This window comes from Lissotriton helveticus, chromosome 1_1 (genome assembly GCF_964261635.1).
Source record: "Lissotriton helveticus chromosome 1_1, aLisHel1.1, whole genome shotgun sequence".
Taxonomy (NCBI): domain Eukaryota; kingdom Metazoa; phylum Chordata; class Amphibia; order Caudata; family Salamandridae; genus Lissotriton; species Lissotriton helveticus.
Window position 1 is genome coordinate 267,866,158 of NC_136057.1, and position 17,694 is coordinate 267,883,851.

Here is a 17,694-nt window from a genome sequence, read left to right on the forward strand (position 1 = left end):
TATATTTAAAGCAGATTTCTCTGGTAACAATGCTACAGGACCAGTTTCTTAATATTATAAGCTTACCACTTCCCCAGCGAATAAAATTATGCTGACCCAAACAAAACTAATTTATTCAGACTCATTTACTTCCCAGTTGGCCATACAAGGCTATTAATATTGAAAGGAAAACGATTTGAAATCAATTGTGGAACACAACACTGGCAACTTCAGGGCATGGATTCCTCATTAAGACTTTGTCTGATCCCTAGACAAATTATATTTCTGAACAATGTAGTGCACCAAACCACCTGCCTGGGATTGGCTACAATTAAGGAAATTACAACACCTAGCTTTCCCTCCATTGCACGTTTGACAATTGGCAAAACTCTGCACATTTTATAGATGAACAGCTCAATAGTATGGTGCCAAAAGGTATTTATAATTCTTACATTTCAGGTTCAGATGGGTGCTTAGTTGGGCTAGTTGATATTAATGGTTGTAAAGAACATTTTGTTTGCTCCTAAATGGTTTTTAAAGCTAGCAGACCAGACCCATAATACATTGAAGGGGTGGTAATCACTCATAGCTTAGGACAAATATATCATCAATGGTTACATCATTCCTCCGTATCCACAGTTAAGGTATACCTCTCTATCCTTTCCAATGACATGGCATTACAAGATGTGTTGTTGGGTCCAAGGTCATCATGTTCTAAACAGTTCACATTTGCCACTTACAATGAACTTTATACGATTTCTCAGCAATAGGCTTCTTAATGCTTAAGATAAATTGACAGGGTTTATTTGAAAATAAGCATTGACTGTTGTAGATAATGACATGAGTACATGGTTGACACGTTTATTCTTTAAAGAATATTGTTTCATCTGCATTCGATATAATACAGTATCAATTTTTCAGTTACATCTTGCCTTAAGCACTTTTCAAGTAGGCAGATATGAAGCTCTAGGGGAGAATTAGGTTCATAAAAGTTGGGTTTTACCCTTTGTTACAAATGTTTTAGTGGGGAAACTGAAGTATTCATTAGCAGAAATGAATGTGAATCTTCGTTTGGACATTCAGTACCTCTTGAAGAGGCTCCAAGCCATACAGAACTCTGCTTCAAAACTGATCCTAGACCTCCACAAATTAACCGGCAATACCCTGCCCCTAGGAATACACCATTGTCTCCCTAAAAGAAGAGATCCACATATTTAAGGCCCTTCACAACCAAGGACCAGCATGCATCAACCACCGCCTGAACCCTGTGTTCTGCTTCCCGCTCTCTTCCAATTTCCAATGTATTTATTTATTTATTTTTGGAACTCCTATGGAGGTCCACAAAAACACACCAACAGTTAAAAGGACAAACTTTACATACAATACAAAATGATTCCTTATACATTGCCATATAATTATATCAGACATACTGAGGAATGTGCAGATAATGCTATAAATACATAAGACAATAAAATCACCGACCAATAAAAAATTCTTAATTCAAACATACTAAGAAATGTGCAAATAGTGCTTTGAATACATGAAACGATCAAATAACCAACCAATTGGTATTAAATCATAACCAGAAAAGTACTGTTAGAAAATGTTCTAATAAATAAGCAAAAATGTTTTAAAAAATGGATATATCATAAAACAAACCATTTCATTCGGAGGGGACAAGACCAAAGAATGTGCATCCTGAGCAGAGTGAATATTGAATCTGATAAAAACTGGTTTTAATAACACTTGCCTGGCACTTTGCAGCTTTGAACAAACAAATAAGACATGATTTAGATCTTGAATATGCAACTGGCACAATTCACAAATTCTCTTCTCTCTAGGTGTTTTATCCAAGACGCCACTAACATCTCTTAAAGGCAGCAGATTTAGTCTCAGTAGGAGTATTAGCCGCCTAATCATGTGAGGGATATTCCAAGTTAAATAAGGCTGTGGTTTATTTCCCAGAGCGATCCCACTGACCGCCACATTACTGGACCCGGACTTTCTTAAAGCAGCTTCTCTTGCCTAACTGATAGGGGATCTAAACTTCTTTAAGAACTGTTTCAAAACAGATTTAGACATAGTAGAAACGGGATTTAAAGTAAGACCGAAAGTATCAATTGCACATACAAAAGACCTAAAAACATTGTTTGTTCTTTTAGTGTGCCAAAGATTTCTATTCTCAGGGTGGCCCTAAGTGTACTCTCTTCCCCCAAAATGAGGGAGTTACCCCACGTGAGAACCGCTGCCTGGGCTAAGATGAAGGACGAGACTAATCCAAATTCAAAGCGCAGTACATGTGGGGCAGCCAAAGAGTTTAAATTGCAAATTTGGTGCATAATTCATCCTTCCGCCTTATCAAACAAGAGCCAATAATTCATGTCCAACACCTCGGCAGCATATAGTAACGAGGGTGGGATTTTGAGCTTAAAAACAGATAAGACATGGCTAAAATGGCGTCTCCCGCAAGTTTTATAAACTCAGTGTAATGCACTTACCTGGGAGACAGCTTTACTAACACAATGTTTAGTATGCTCCAAGTCTCGACCTGTTTTGGAAAAAACTTTCCCTAAATATACATACAGGTCGACCAGTTCCAGTTTTTCAGAACCAAGCATCCATCTTGGACATCTCTTTATTCTACGACCCTTCTTATGGAAAACCAAAATCTTGCTTTTTGCAATATAAATTTTCAAGAAGTGAGCCTCTGCATATTTATTTAAAGCGTCTATACAGTGTTGCAGGGCAATGGGTGTTAGATCAAATATTGCAACATCGTCTGCATACAATAGAGAGCCAATGGACATTGTACTAATTTTGGGGGCATAACCTTACAGACTTTAAAGCGCAAGGGAGAGCAGCGATATACAAAGAAAATAAAAGTGGTGCTAGTAGACAACCCTACTTAAACCCATTATGCATTCTAATTTTACATGTCGACCCCCACGAACCTCTCATCAGAACCTGGCATCAGGTGTCTGTATGCAATTCCATAATCAGACCCAAAAGATGATTAGGTATGCCAAGGAATACAAGTTTTCTCCACAGGCTCTGGCGCTCCACCTTGTCAAACGCCATGGAGAAATCAATAAAAGCTATATAAATTGGCATCCCTCGGGAGAAAACACATTTCTTTACAATTGTCCGAACAACCGCTATATTAGCCAAGGTGTCATGGTTCTTTCTAAAGCCAGGTTGTTCCGGTGGAAGAATATCCGGATCATAAACCCAATGTTGTAAATGGCATAATAAACTTTGTGCAAATAGTTTGCCTGAGGCATCCAGGAGGGCAATCTGTCTAAAACTAGTCGGCACCGTTTTTGGTCCTTTTTTATACAGGGGGACTATAATGCTCCCCTTCCAAGAGGTGGGGATTTTATTCATAAAGAAACAATAGTTAAAGAGTGGCTCTAAAAAATCACCCCATACTTCTGGCTCCTTTTTAATTAGCGCAATTAGGATTCCATCCGGCCCTTGTGCGCCGAAGGTTCTAGCAATCTTTATATACTTTACCAATTCCTTTCCTGACGGGGGGCCAAATTCAGTAAATTCAGTAGACTCGGATTTAACCCCATCAGTCATCACGGGAAAAACTGGGATATTATTTCCATATAAAAGAGAGATGTAATCAACCCATTCCTTTTCTGGAATCGGTATAGGTGTAGCTCTCTGCCTTGAACCGCAATATTTAGCGATCAAGTGCCAATATTTTCTTGAATCCTTAGCCCTTGCGGCTTCCCTCAGCCCTTTTCACTTAACATCAAGCTCCCTTCTTTTTTCACTAAGCATGAAGCGTCTTCTCACTCGCTTAAGGCGATTGATTTCCTGCTGCCGGCCAAAGAGTATATGCTGTTTTCGAACAAGATGGTTAATTGCTTGTTTTAAGGATATCATATGGGACATATCTTGTTTATATGGGCAAGGTTCAGAAGATGTGGAGCTTAAATTACAAATCTTCTTTATTTGAGCCTCAAAGAAGGATATAATGTTGGAATGAGTAATACCTTGCTTTTCTACATAAGCCGTCTTCACAATGGAGCCTACTTCAGCAGTGTTTTTTTGCGTCCAAAAGAACCGACCATTTCCTTTGTTAGGAGTGGCCGAGCCCTGACAGGCGTTCCCCGAGTCCAATGACGGTAGATCTAAGGCCACTGTCATACCCACTATACTATGGTCGGTCCATATCGACGGGCTGAGAAACAAATTATCACAAACCCCGAAAATTTGGTAGGAAACAATCATATAATTTAAAATGCTCTGAGTATGTTTAGACTGAAAGGTAAAATGGGCTATTTTATCAGCGGGCACTCTCCCATTTAAGATAACAAGATCTAGACTTCTAATGCTATCAAGCAAAAGAAACCCCAGCTTATCGTTTTTTACTTTACTTGGTAATAAAATCTCGGGACTGTGCCAAATTTCCTCTTTGTCAGTTTTGGCATAAATCTCAGAGGCAGAGTTCGAAATTTTAGCATTTAAGTCCCCCGCTAATATCACTAGGGGGCAATCTTCCCTGGTAGCTATATCCTGAATAAAAGAAAAAAATACAGGCAAAAAATGATCAAAAATTTTCCAAGGGGGGATATACAAGTTTGCCACTAGGAAGGAAGTGGGCATGTCAGAATCTCCCAGGCATGCCAGCTTCATGCATATACAGAGGTTTGAGGGGTGGGAGAAAACATTTTGATTGCAATTAATGGAGTTTTTAAGCAAAATAGAACGCCGCCCCCCACTAGCATGTCCCCTTTCCGATCGCTTAGCATAGCATGAGTAGAGAAAATAGCCATCACATTCAAAATCTTTACATGACCACATTTCTTGTAAACATATCATTATAGGATTCATAATTTTTAAGGAATTTAAGTTTGTTTCATTGGGTCCCAACCCAGCCATATTCCAGGACAAGAGTAGCCCACCCAGGCTGCCTCAATGGAGCACTCCTTATGCATGGGTGTTATTCAGGGCTCTTGCCACCCAACTCCACTGGGCGAATTGAAATGAAAAAGATTTTTATTGTTTCAGTTAATTAAAACCACAACAATACATTTTAAAGGAATCAACTAATGTGTTTAAAATTGCTTAATATATATGTACAATCTCGGTTAGTATATTCTATAACACTCTCCGTCTAATACCGAGTTTGTTATTTAAAATCGAATGAAGTGTAGTTAAAATGCAGTCTGTCTAGCTTAGTTCTGAAGTTCCTGATTTTTCCTCTTTTATGTTACGGAGAGCTCTCTCCCCGAGCTACCACAATTGTGTTATCCTTTTGTTGACAGGGTGCCATGGTGTATTTTAGCGCTTGGGAGTGGGCTGCAAGGAACTTTAGTAATAGGCAGTTCAATCGCGTGTCTGCTGGGTTCAGGGTTGCCATAATTGCAGATCTGCACGTTCTTATACCCCGCTCGTTCATAGACTTTTTTAAAAGGGAGCTACGAGCTTGGGCTAGATTCGGGCAGATGCAGACAAGATGAATAAAGTCCTCGTTGCACCTCCCACATAGTCTGCAAGTTTTTGGTACATTGTGCACCCAGATTGGTTGGTCCATAATCGATGGAAATATCCCCAAACGGAGTCTCATTAATTTCTGTTTTCTGTGAGCTGGAAATGTGATTGTTAGGTATGGGGCTGCCACAAGTGTTTTGTAATTTGATATGACCATCCATGCGTGTATTCTGGTACTAAACGTGGCTTTGTCAAGTAAGAGAGAGTGGAATTTTGTCGACTTGTTTATAGCCCGTTTGAACGCCGGGTAAGGCAGGTTAAGTTCCCAAAGTTTTCTTGTTCCAGTCTCAGTTATGGAGTTTTCAAGATACCGATTGTATGGGGATTTAGTGTCAGATCTAATTTCTTCCCATAGTGCTTGGTGCAATTCCGAGGCTGACGTGTTCTGTTTCAGTGTATACCAGTACTTAATATTTGCGTACTTTCTTCCAACTGTTTCATTTACTGTTCCAAATTCTAACCTCGTCTGAGCTGGTGAGGCTTCCTGTTGTATTTGGAAGGTAGATTCGAAGATGGCTGTCTGCGTTTTGTTAAGCAGATCTTCATCTTTCCCATGCAATCCTACACTGCCGTATGACAGGGTTGGTAGAACTTTTGCTTTTATTGTTGCCAGTAGAGGTTTGTATGATGGCCCCGTGAGCTTTTTGGCCAAAGATCTAAAAGCAAATGAGAGTGAATTTGATCTCTGAGTGATGTACGAAATTTGCTGCTGATGGCTTTGTCGATTATCTAAGTAGAAGCCCAAGTACTTGAAGTTGGACACGGCCTCTAGCTTTGTTCCCTCCAGGTAGATGTGTGTACTGGCTGTCCGCCGCCTGGTGATAAGCATTGTTTTTGTTTTTGTTGTGTTTATCTCCAGGTTGTTATTTGTTATAAATTCTGCCAGCCCTACTAGTAACCTTTGGAGGCCAATCTTCGTTAGATTCAACAATACCACGTCGTCTGCATAGGATAGATGAGTTAGAGGAAGGGAGCCAAGTTTAGGTGGATGGGATGGGATCTTATTTAGACTTGATGTTAGGTCTGCCATAAAAAGGTTAAAAAGATGGGGGGCTAGGACACAGCCCTGCTTGAGGCCTTTGCTGGTATTGATTTTTCTTGAGAGCCGTGTTCCATTCCCCAATTTAACTTCCATCCAAGTATTGGAATAAAGGAGTAAGATCCCTCTCAGGGTTTTATCCGGAATGTTCCAGCTGCGCAATTTCCTCCATAAGATGTTCCGATCCACACTATCGAATGCTGCCTTTAAGTCAATGAAACATAGATGAAGAGGCTGTTTTCTTCGAAGATATTTGTCGGCTAACACTGAGGGAGACATAATATTAGTTAGTGTCCCAGTTCCTTTCCTGAAGCCTGTTTGGTTCAGTGGTATTCTCTTTGTGACGTCGGACCAATTTATTAGATCTTCCAGGACGAGGGATGCAAAGTACTTCGCCTCCACATCTAGGAGGGCAATCAGTCTGTAATTAGCTGGGGATGTTCTGTCTCCTCCTTTAAAGATGGGTGAGATTATGGAGCTCTTCCAACTGGATGGTATTTGGTTTTCGCCTATTATTTCTTCAAATAATATTTTTAATGTTCTGCTCCAAAAGTCCGAGTCAGTTTTGTAGACTATTGGAGGGATCCCATTCGGCCCTGGTGCTCCGTTGCGAAGTGACTTCCTTATGATTCTTCTTATGTCCTCTTCGCTATACCATGTTTGTTTGACCATATTTGTTGCATCCTTCTTCTCCCATAGGCTAACCACGTCGCGGGGAAGCCTGGGAGTGACGATTCCTTCTTTTCTTTTTTGGGACAATTTATTAGTAGTTTGTTGGATTGCTCCTGGGTTGGGCTGGTCGAGTGTTATCTCTGCGAACCTCTCTGTTAATAACGCAACCCAGTCCGCTTCTTGGACATTGGATGATGTTGGTTTTGAAGGGTGATTTAAGCTGTTAATAATCCTCCAAAATGCGTTTGAGTTGGTTTTCTTGACGGAGAAGAGTAGTTTTGCCCAGAAGTCGTCTTTCAAAGATCTTTTGTATTTCCACATTTTCTTTTTATATTCTTTCTTGAGGTTTTGTCTTTGGATCCACTCTTTGGACGACGTAGTTGTCTTTTTTAGTGCTCTGGCGTTCTCCTTATCTCTATTTTGAGTTTTGCCAGGTTCTTTGGCAGATAATTTTTGTTAGTGGGAGGATGCGATTTATTTGGGGCGGGCGTCGTTGCTATTAATTTTCCCGTAAAGCTCTCCCATTTTTGTATTTGGGTACCTGTTGTTGCCTCACTTTCTATTTTTAGTCTCTGCACATTTGCCTGCAGCTCGTCGATGTTGGCCATTGTCCAGTTAAGTCGTTTCAGGTTAGTGGTCGCGATGTTATCTCCCACTATGTTGCAACTACGGTATTTAGTCAGTTTTAAATTGAAATAAGTGTGCTGATATGAATGATCGCTTTTTGTGGTGTATTCTATTGAAAATTGCTGGACAAATGGCAATAGAGGAAGAGAGACTGCTGTGTAATCTAGCCTTGAGGTCGTCAAGGTTCCTAGGTGGGTGTGCTGCTGCGGATTGTCACCTTTGATTCTCCCGTTAAGGAACCGCAGCCCGAGGAATTCCAGGCTTGTTACCAGTTTTCGCCCAATTGGATCGAATCGCTCTGTTTGCAGCTGAGTTTGGGTTTTGACATTCCAAAATTCGTTGTCAGCTGCTATAATCTCATCATCCTCAGGTGTATAGATTAGGTTTGAATTAAAATGATGATTTCCCAGGATGGGTTATTGTTTCGAGTATCCATAATTATGGATACTAGCTGATCCAATGCAGCTTGTTTCTCTTTCACCTTTGGGGGTGCGTAGAAGTTAACAAGTAGTACCGGAATTGGTCTGCCTGGCATTGATAGTTTTATTAATTGCATGTTTGGCCCATATGGGGCTATTTGTTCTGAGTTAATCTTGTTATCCGACGTGATATAAACTGATAGATCCCCTTTTGGTCGACCATAGTTGAAATTTTTCCATGCTGGTATATTGTAGTGAGTGTACTCGACAAGAGGGAGCTCCCCCAATGCCCATGTTTCTTGGAGGGCAATGATGTCGCATGCTGTCCAGTTGTGTGGGGGCGAGCCGTCTTCCATCCATTTCCTGGATCCGGCTATGTTCCAGGACAAAAGGTGGAGGATTTCATGGGTACTATCCTTTTGAGGTTTTTTGGGAGGTCAATTATTTTTCTGTTTGTTTAATGTGTCTGTTATCCAGCGCCAGTAGGCTGCGTCATCCTTGGGGTTGGTTTGGTTGCCTGTTGTGGTTAGGGAATGGATTGTCGGTGAAGGGCTGTTCCCTCTGGCGTTCCATAGTACTGAAATTGCCTGATCCTTATCTTCTGTCCGCTTTTCTTTTTTTCCTTTTGTCACCGGACGAGCTTCAAGAGGACCTGGATAGCGTGGTTTTACCGGCCTGGAAAGTCTTATGCCCCATAATTCGAACCTCTCTCTAAAGGATAGTATTAACTGGGCGATTTCTGCTGTTCGCCATGTTGTTAATGTTTGTTCCAATGAACTAGTTATGTCTTGTTTGCAAAATTTGACTGACAGTAGATCAGTGTTAGTTAGGTGTTGGAGCCCTTCAATGTTTGCATAAAGTTTAAACAAATTTCCCCTGTTGAGGATGTCATGTCGCCCCTGAGTTTCGTATTCCGGGGTAAAAAGGAGTTGTTTGAGATGTAAGTTGTCATTACTAGACCAGTTCTCAGGGCCTTTCCCTAGTTCTGGTGCGTTGTCTGGGCTGATTTTACAGTGAGGCCTGGTCCCGGCGGGTGTTTGTGTTCCGTGCGTATCGATTTCTTGTACGCGCTGGGATATCGTGGTCATTACGGTCTGGTTGCTCTCTTTTGTTAGGTCTCTGTTCGTGGCTGTGTTAGTCTGGGGGGCTCTGATGTACTCAGACTCTGTTCCCCTCCCTAGAGTAGCATCCTCGAGGCAGTTCAAGTTTATGTGACGGACTCCATGCCTTAGTAGTATTTTTATACCCGCAGTGGGGGGTAGACTTTTTCCAACCCAAATCCTACTTTTCCAGTTTACGGTTCTTTCATTTATTTTTGATGATACCTCCTGGTTGTTAGTAGGTATGTCCTCTATTGTGGAATCTCGTAACATACCTTGAGACCTGCTTTGTCTTTGGATTATTTCTTCTCTGCCTTGTTTGCAGTGTTTGATTCCTTCTTGTCGTTTTTCTTGGGTGACATCACGTCTTTGTCTGGCTGGTGTTAGTTTGTTATTCACGGCCGCCTCTTGGTATTTTCCGGGGCTCTCCGAGGTTATAGGTAGGCCTGGAGAGCCGGTTGGTCGTGATGTACTGCCGGTTTCTATGCGGCTTCCTTTTTCCACTGCATCAATTTTCTGTGTTCCGTTGCCCAAGACCAACCTTAGCTGTGCGTGTCTGCTGTTTGTCTCGCCTATGGCCGTTAATAATGTGCATATACCAGTGTTGCTTATCGTCTCTGTGCGAAGGGCCTCCCTTTCTTTTTTTGTTTGTAGCTGTTGTCCTGATGAGTTGTGTGTTTGATCAAATGAGTCATCAGATTGTAATGTCGTATTTGAAGTTTCCTCCTTGTTTATAGCTGAGGTGAATATGGGAAATATTCTGGTGCCTTCTTCCGCGTGTCCTGGCGGATGTTTATTCCTTGCTTTTCTTCCCCGTTTTTTTTGTCGCCTCGTTAAGGAGGTTTTTTTGTTTGGCGTTGTTATGTTTACTGCTGGAATTATTTCTGCCCTGATCTTTCCTTTAGATGTATTCGTTTCTGGGGTCTTAACGGTATTATGGTCAGTAATTTTTTGGGTTACATTTACTGTTTCCGGACTGTTAGCGTGGTTGTGATCAATAATTTTCCTGGTTGAGTTACCTTTCGAGAAATGTTGATCTGATTTTCTTACAGCCAGTATTTGTTCTATTAGGTTGGGAAGGAGGTTTAATTTATCTATAATAGGACCGCAGGTGCAGGGACTCTGTTCCAGTGTATACTTCGATTGAGCAGTTATTATCAGATTATTTAGTCTATCCAGTTTGTTGTCAATCCCCGCAATATGGTGGGCTATGGTGTTCATTAAGTCGACTTGGATATCCATTTTGTCGGATTGCCAGTTTAAAGCCTTTACTGTTGATTGAAGTGTTTCTATTGTGGAGAGTAACAACCCTGAGTTGCTTACACTAGCACTCTGTTCGTAATTCTGAACACGTTCTTTGGGAAGTGGGGAATTGCCTGGTTTTGGAGTAACAGTTCTTCCATCTCAGGGATATTCCACTGATTTTCCTTTACTTTGCAGTTGAGTAGACTGCCCTTCCTCGTTTGTATTGCCTAGTTTTTTTTTTGAGGTTTCTTCCCTTGTGTGAATGGTTATACTTGTGTTTTGCCGCTTTCCCTTGTTTATTGTTGGGCTTGATGTGAGACTTGCTGTGGGGCTTGATGATTTTATTTCCCCCATGTTTTTTCCCCTTTGTCTTTACTTATGTCTTGCATTATTTCATTATTTGATGTTGGGCTTGATGTAAAGTTTAATAGCTTCAGCCATGATGTTTCTGAAGTGTGCTGACTAGTCAATTCCATTTGGGTTGTGTTTTGTTCCCTGTGTATCTGGGCTTTGAATATCTGGGGCTCTTTGTTAAGTAATTTCTGTATTTGCAGTGCTGTTGGGGGGTTTTGTGTATTGGTTTCTGAGAATTTTCCAAAAAAGGTTAGTACTGCTGTTGGTGCTTTAAGTTCTGCATTGGATGCTGGTTTTTCTGTGCACGTCAGTACTTCCTTCGTACTCTTGTGGTATATAAATAAATAATACCGGATCTAGGTTTTACTGGACATAGCAATAACAGATAGCTCAATAAATAAGAGTCAAGATTCGAGGTAGTAGGAGTTTGCAGGTTTAATACAGCATAAAGGACAGGAACAGGACAACCTGCACGGGAACAGGATGGCAGGGCCCTGCAGGGGGGACAGGGAATGAGCAATGAGCGCGCTAACATTTAATAACAGTACACAAGCATATATACTAAAACAGTTGCATTACAATGAATACAGTAGGCGGAGCAGTGGGTGTGGTCAATAGCAGTCGCGAAAGATAAGGGTAAAAGTGGGTGTAACAAGAGGCGTATACATAGACATGTGATGTAAACGTAACAGAATATGTCATAAATGGGGCGGAAACATGGAGGGGGCTACCTAAGGAGCCGGGACCTCTAACCTGGTGGTGCGCGCAAACTGACAATGACGTGTTACCAGGAGAAGCTGGGGGCTATGAACTCTGTGCTAGGAGCAGAGACTGAAGTCTGGAGAGTCAGGGCGACATGTACCTAAACAGTATCTAGTATCTAATGTTTAGAGAACATGTTGATATAAACTAAGAGTCAGGAGGGGAGAGGCTAATAGACTCTAAGACTGGAGCATGCATTATTCTACATGTAGTGCGTGATGAAGAATATTAAATGACCATTAAATGCAGTATTTCTCTTACATGGAGACGTAAAGGCTAGACGATGACGGAACTATTGATGCGATTCAGTAGCTTAGGAATGCAGAGAAGGAGGACTGGACTGATAACTAGAATCATAACATACTCTTGGCAGACTCGTAGGCAGAGCCAGGCTGAACCGGGCACTGTGAGGCAGGAAGTAAGTGAAGGGTCAGGAATACAGGTGGGGGCTGTATCGCTCCTCAGCGAGGGCTCAGGAGACAGAAGCTGAATCTGGTGTCCGGGCCCTTTTGAGGCCTAGAAACGGGGACTTTACAATGAAATAACGTGCACACTGGGAAACGTGGCAACGTAGCTTTACATAGGCCTGATAATCGTAGTATTCACGAGAACTGGAAACTGGCATACTAGAGATGGACACAACTATAATTGCGTCTTTAATCGAACATGGGGAATACATATGCATATTAATCATGCACACATAACATAAGATGGAGGACACGTAGGGACACAGAACATGGCAAAATTTACTTTTCCACATTCCCTCCTTGTCACTACGTTTCCATCAGGAAACATCAATATTCATGATACCATCTATCATTTCATACAGTATCATTTGCTCGTCTCGAATTTTCTTGGAACGGCATTTAGAACGGGACTTGGGACTAGGAATACAAGAAGTAGCACAAATGCCGCAAATCGCAGGGCCACATTGTATACAGAGGCAGCAACTGAATATGATCGCTACTGCAATACCTAGAAATGACAATACTTTCCATCCCCAAGCGGAAATTATATTCCAGAACCAACCGGACCATGTCCAGGTGCCTGGATCTTGGTGTAACATATGGGCAATTTTATGGAGTCTGGTTATAGCTGAATAAACAGACGGCGCGTTATTAGGAATGAAAATGCAGCAACTAGATCCGATGACTCTACAGGCCCCGCCCCTATCGGCCAGTATGACGTCAAGGACGAGACGATTCTGGAGCACGACAAATCTCATAGCAGATTGTTCTTCAGTTAAGTTACCTAGAGCAGAGGCAGTCTCATTCACTACTGCTTCAAGGGTTCTGGTTAACCTACGTATTAACTTACTATTCTGGACAGGTCCTATAAAGAAGAAAAAACCTTTATTGAAATCTGTATACTGTTCTAGAGCAGTTTCAGTTTGATCGACAATCGGGGACTCGATCTCCCTTCTATGTCTAATGTGTACTAGATGTGTGTTTCTGTGATAATCAGATGGGGCTAGGAAAACTGGTGGCAGTAGGAAGGCAATGTAACAGGTTCCCTCCCAATCGAGGGGCAGACGAACATATGCGGTCTGACCACAAACAAAATAAGAATGACGTGAAGCTTTGAAAATAGATTTCCCACTGTCACTATACTTGACAATAGTAGTACAATCACTATGTCCTACATGTACGGAACCATTATTTCGGACACATAATTCACCTTTGACTGGTAATACTGACATAGCAGGTAAGTCTGGAGTAGTATCAGACTGAACATTCAGGACCATGAAATTCGAAGAATAATTACCTAAGTTATAAACTTCATTCTCTAGATCTAACCCTGTTCTGTGGGGAAGACCTTGCTTGTCTGGAAAACATGTACTGTTAAGAAAAGACATATCTGTTGAGGATGACGTTAACGTGGACCATGCTCCACACGAACCATTATGTGAAAATGGATAAGGAAAGAGTGGCAGAACTCCCTTCGGTGTCTGGAAAGGGGGGAGTCGACCACACACCCAACAATTAGTGGCATTGCTGGCCTGGTGTGAATAATGTAACATGCGGATAAAGGAATTATTATGCATAGCAAGACGATAAGAGAGTTCATGAGGAGGCAGATCACTAAACGTGTGCTCTACTGTAGCAATAGAAGACTTATTTACATGAGAAACTGGAAAATACAAATAAAATGCATAACCTGTGCAGGTAAACATAAGGCTGAGAAACAATATGAAACTTAGAAAAACGATACATCGGATTGAGTTTTGACTAACTCTCTCACTATGGGGGTCTATTTTATACATGTCAGAAACCGGTCTAACCGTTTCACCTAGGGGAGGACTTAGACAATCAAACTGGCTGACTTATTTTACTAGACCTTAGTTTCTTCTTATACTCCTGTTGCGGAGTTTTCTCTAACAGGGAAGGGTTCGTGTCAATGTCTTTTGCGGGACAGTCCTTAAGAATAGTACTTTGGCAGTTTTTAGAATCCTCGGAAATGTTCTTTGAAACAGGTTTCAGTCCATAAAACTTCTTTATATGCGACAGATGCACCCAGCCCTTCCTGCCTTCCAGCTTGACGGCAGTACGGGTGGCCAGGAGGACCTGTCGGGGTTCTTTCCAGCGAGGCTCCAGCGGACTTGAACGATCAAAGTTCCTGACAAGAACCATGCATCCGGGAACGATTTCATGCGGTGCCACCTCGGTATTGTCTGGAAATGCGGCGGCAACCTGTGAACGACAAGAGTTGAGGGCAGACATCAAGGAAGCTAGGTAATCTGTCAGCATATTACTTGAAACATCTGTAATACTTCGAGGTCTAGGTGTACCCCACATGTTAGGGGGGCGGCCGAATACGACCTCGTACGGGGACAGACCTGATCTGGAATGTGCGACCATGCGCATATAAAATAAAGCGACTGGCAGAGCTACTAGCCAGTCCACACCTTTCTCTTTACATACTTTTGCAACGCGGATTTTCAGGGTCTGATTATGTCTCTCTACGAGACCGGCTGCTTCAGGATGGCGTACACAATGGAACTTCCACTGGTACCCTAACAAAAGGGAAATATGTTTCATAAGCTCAGATGAGAATGGCTGGCCGTTATCAGAATATACGACTCTAGGGAGTCCATAACGGGGGAAGAACTCACGAACCAACTGCTTGGCAGTGGTCGCGGCTGTGTAATCTGGGACTGGATATGCCTCTGTCCACCTGGACAAAGCGCATACAACTACAAGGACATACTTGAAACCTCGACATCGCTCCATCTGAATATAATCCATCTGGAGGACTTCAAAAGGGTGGTCAGGGGGCTGGAATCCACCTTGTTCCACCGGGACACTTTTACCTGGATTAAACTGGCAACATATCATACAGGTACGGACTTTTTGCTTGGCTGCAGCTCGTAAATGCTTGTTAAACCAAATGGTCTGGATACTGTCTAACATAGCTTTTTCTCCTAAATGTGCTGGACTATGTGCGGTATTAATAATGACTTGAACCATAGAGTCGGGGAGAAACCATGTGGCTCTACCCTTCGTTACCCATCCCTGATCTGTCTGGACCCCTCCTTGTTCGGACCATTTCTTGATTTCATCGGGAGTAGCATGTAACTGGATATCTATGACATCTTGAGTAGGGTCCTTAACTGTCATACATGTAGTCGGATCTGGAGTATGTGTCTGTGTCGGATTAACTGGAATGTCTGGTGTCTGTGCTGTAAGCTTGGCTGTGCGATCTGCTAGATCATTACCCTGGGAAATAGTGTCAGTAACTTTCGTATGTGCTTTGCACTTCATGATAGCAATAGATGTCGGTAAATGTATGGCATCTAACAGAGCTTGAATAAGGAGACCATGCTGAATCTTGGTTCCATGAGAAGTCATGAAACCTCTCTCCTGCCAGAGCACTCCGAAGTCGTGTACGACTCCAAATGCGTAACGTGAATCTGTATAAACATTAACTTTCAGGTTCTTAGCGTGTATGCAGGCTTGTGTCAGAGCAACTAGCTCTGCGGCTTGAGCAGACAGGGTGTCAATACGGTGTGTTTTTATAACTTCAGTGTCAGTAGTCACTGCATACGCGGCTACTAGTTCTCCCGTACTTGTTCTCATACATGAACCATCCACATAAAGTGTCAGGTCGGGATCTGGTAATGGAATATCTGTCAGGTCTTGTCTTGGCTTAGTCATGGTATTAACTACTTCCACACAGTCGTGTGTGGCAGGATTCGAATTAACTGATGGTAACAGGGTAGCAGGATTTAGAACGTTGCAGCGTCTGATTTCTATGTGTGGCTGGAACAGTGTCAATTCATAACCTGTTAAACGTGCAATTGTCAAGTGCTGAGTCTGTGTTCGGTTTAAAAGAACTTCCACAGAGTGTGGAACCTGTACTGTCAAAGAGTGTCCTAATACTATGGAATCACTTTGTCTGATAGCTAGTGCTGTGGCTGCAACTGACTTGAGGCACGCAGGCAGAGCCTGGGCTACTGGATCTAATGTGCTCGAAAAATAAGCACAAGGCTTGTATTGTCCTGCTTGATCTTGTGTGAGAACAGATAATGCTGTACCTTCACGTTCGGTGACGAAAAGTGTAAAAGGCTTACTGTAGTTCGGTGTAGCTAGAACTGGAGCTTGGCATAAAGCTTTCTTTAACTCATTGAAACTAAGTGTATGTTCAGATGTCCAAGGGAAGACAGTCGATACGGCTGCCTCCTGTGTCGTTAACTGTATCAGTGGTTTAGCTAGAAATGCATACTGAGGAATCCATTGTCTACAATAAGAAGTAAGGCCGATAAAAGCACGTACCTCCTTCTGGGTCTTGGGCTGAGGAAGACTCGCTATTAACTGGATACGGTCTGGTGTCAACTGCCTACCCCTCTTGGACAGTAAGTGGCCTAAATAGATCACTTGCTGGACACAGAATTGAAGCTTCGAAGGGGACACCTTGTGCCCCATCTCGGCGAGAAAATACAAGACTATAAGTGATGCTCGCTCGCAAGCACGTTCAGAACGGGCTGTGATCAGTAAATCATCGACATACTGGAGCAGGGCAGTGTCTGTTGGCATGTGAATGTTGTCTAGTTGTCTTTTAAGTGCCTGACTATAAATGCTAGGACTTTCTGTGAAACCTTGAGGAGCGCGTGTGAACATATAGCTCCTTCCATTTAAACAAAATCCGAAAAGAAACTGGCTGTCTGGATGAATGGGGACACTGAAAAACGCGTTCTTGAGGTCTATGACTGTAAAAAATGAAGCTTCTGAATCAATGGCTGTCAATAGGGATGAAATATCTGGGACAACTGGGTACTGGGGGATAATACATTTATTGAGTTCTCGAAGGTCAATCACTAATCGATATACTGGGGGTGCATTCGGATCAGTACGTTTCATGACTGGAATGATCGGAGAATTACATACATTGGAGTCAGTTTCTACAACTACTCCTTGAGCCATGAGCTCGTCAATAATTTTGGATAAGGCTGCTACAGCCTCAGGTGGCAATCTGTACTGTCTGATTCGTGGTAACACTACACCTGGCTTGAGAGTCACACGATGGGGTGTGATTTGCATATAACCAACATCAGTTGGACCTTGCGCCCATAGATGCTGCGGAACATTAGACAATCTTGGATCAAAATCTCGTAATACATAGTGACCCTTGAAGTCACGTAGGAACAATCGTATTCCCTCGGGGGAGCAGCAAATAACTGCACCTAATTCTTTCAGTGTTTTAATACCTAACAAATTTTCTGGACATGACTTCGTAAGTAACAGATCAGTAGTGCGGGACAATGGACCTACTTCTAGAGTGACTGGCTTAGATATCTCGTTTACAATAGGCTTTCCTGAAAATCCAAGGGAAACATTTCTAGAGCCTGAGAGCGGAGCCCCTGGAACTTCGGCGTGACTGATGGTGGTCCTACTTGCCCCTGTATCAATCAGAAACTTTCTGTCTTTCCCTAGTACTTGACTATGAACATAGGGACCCTCTTGATCTACAGGTATCTCGATGAGAGGCAAGCCTA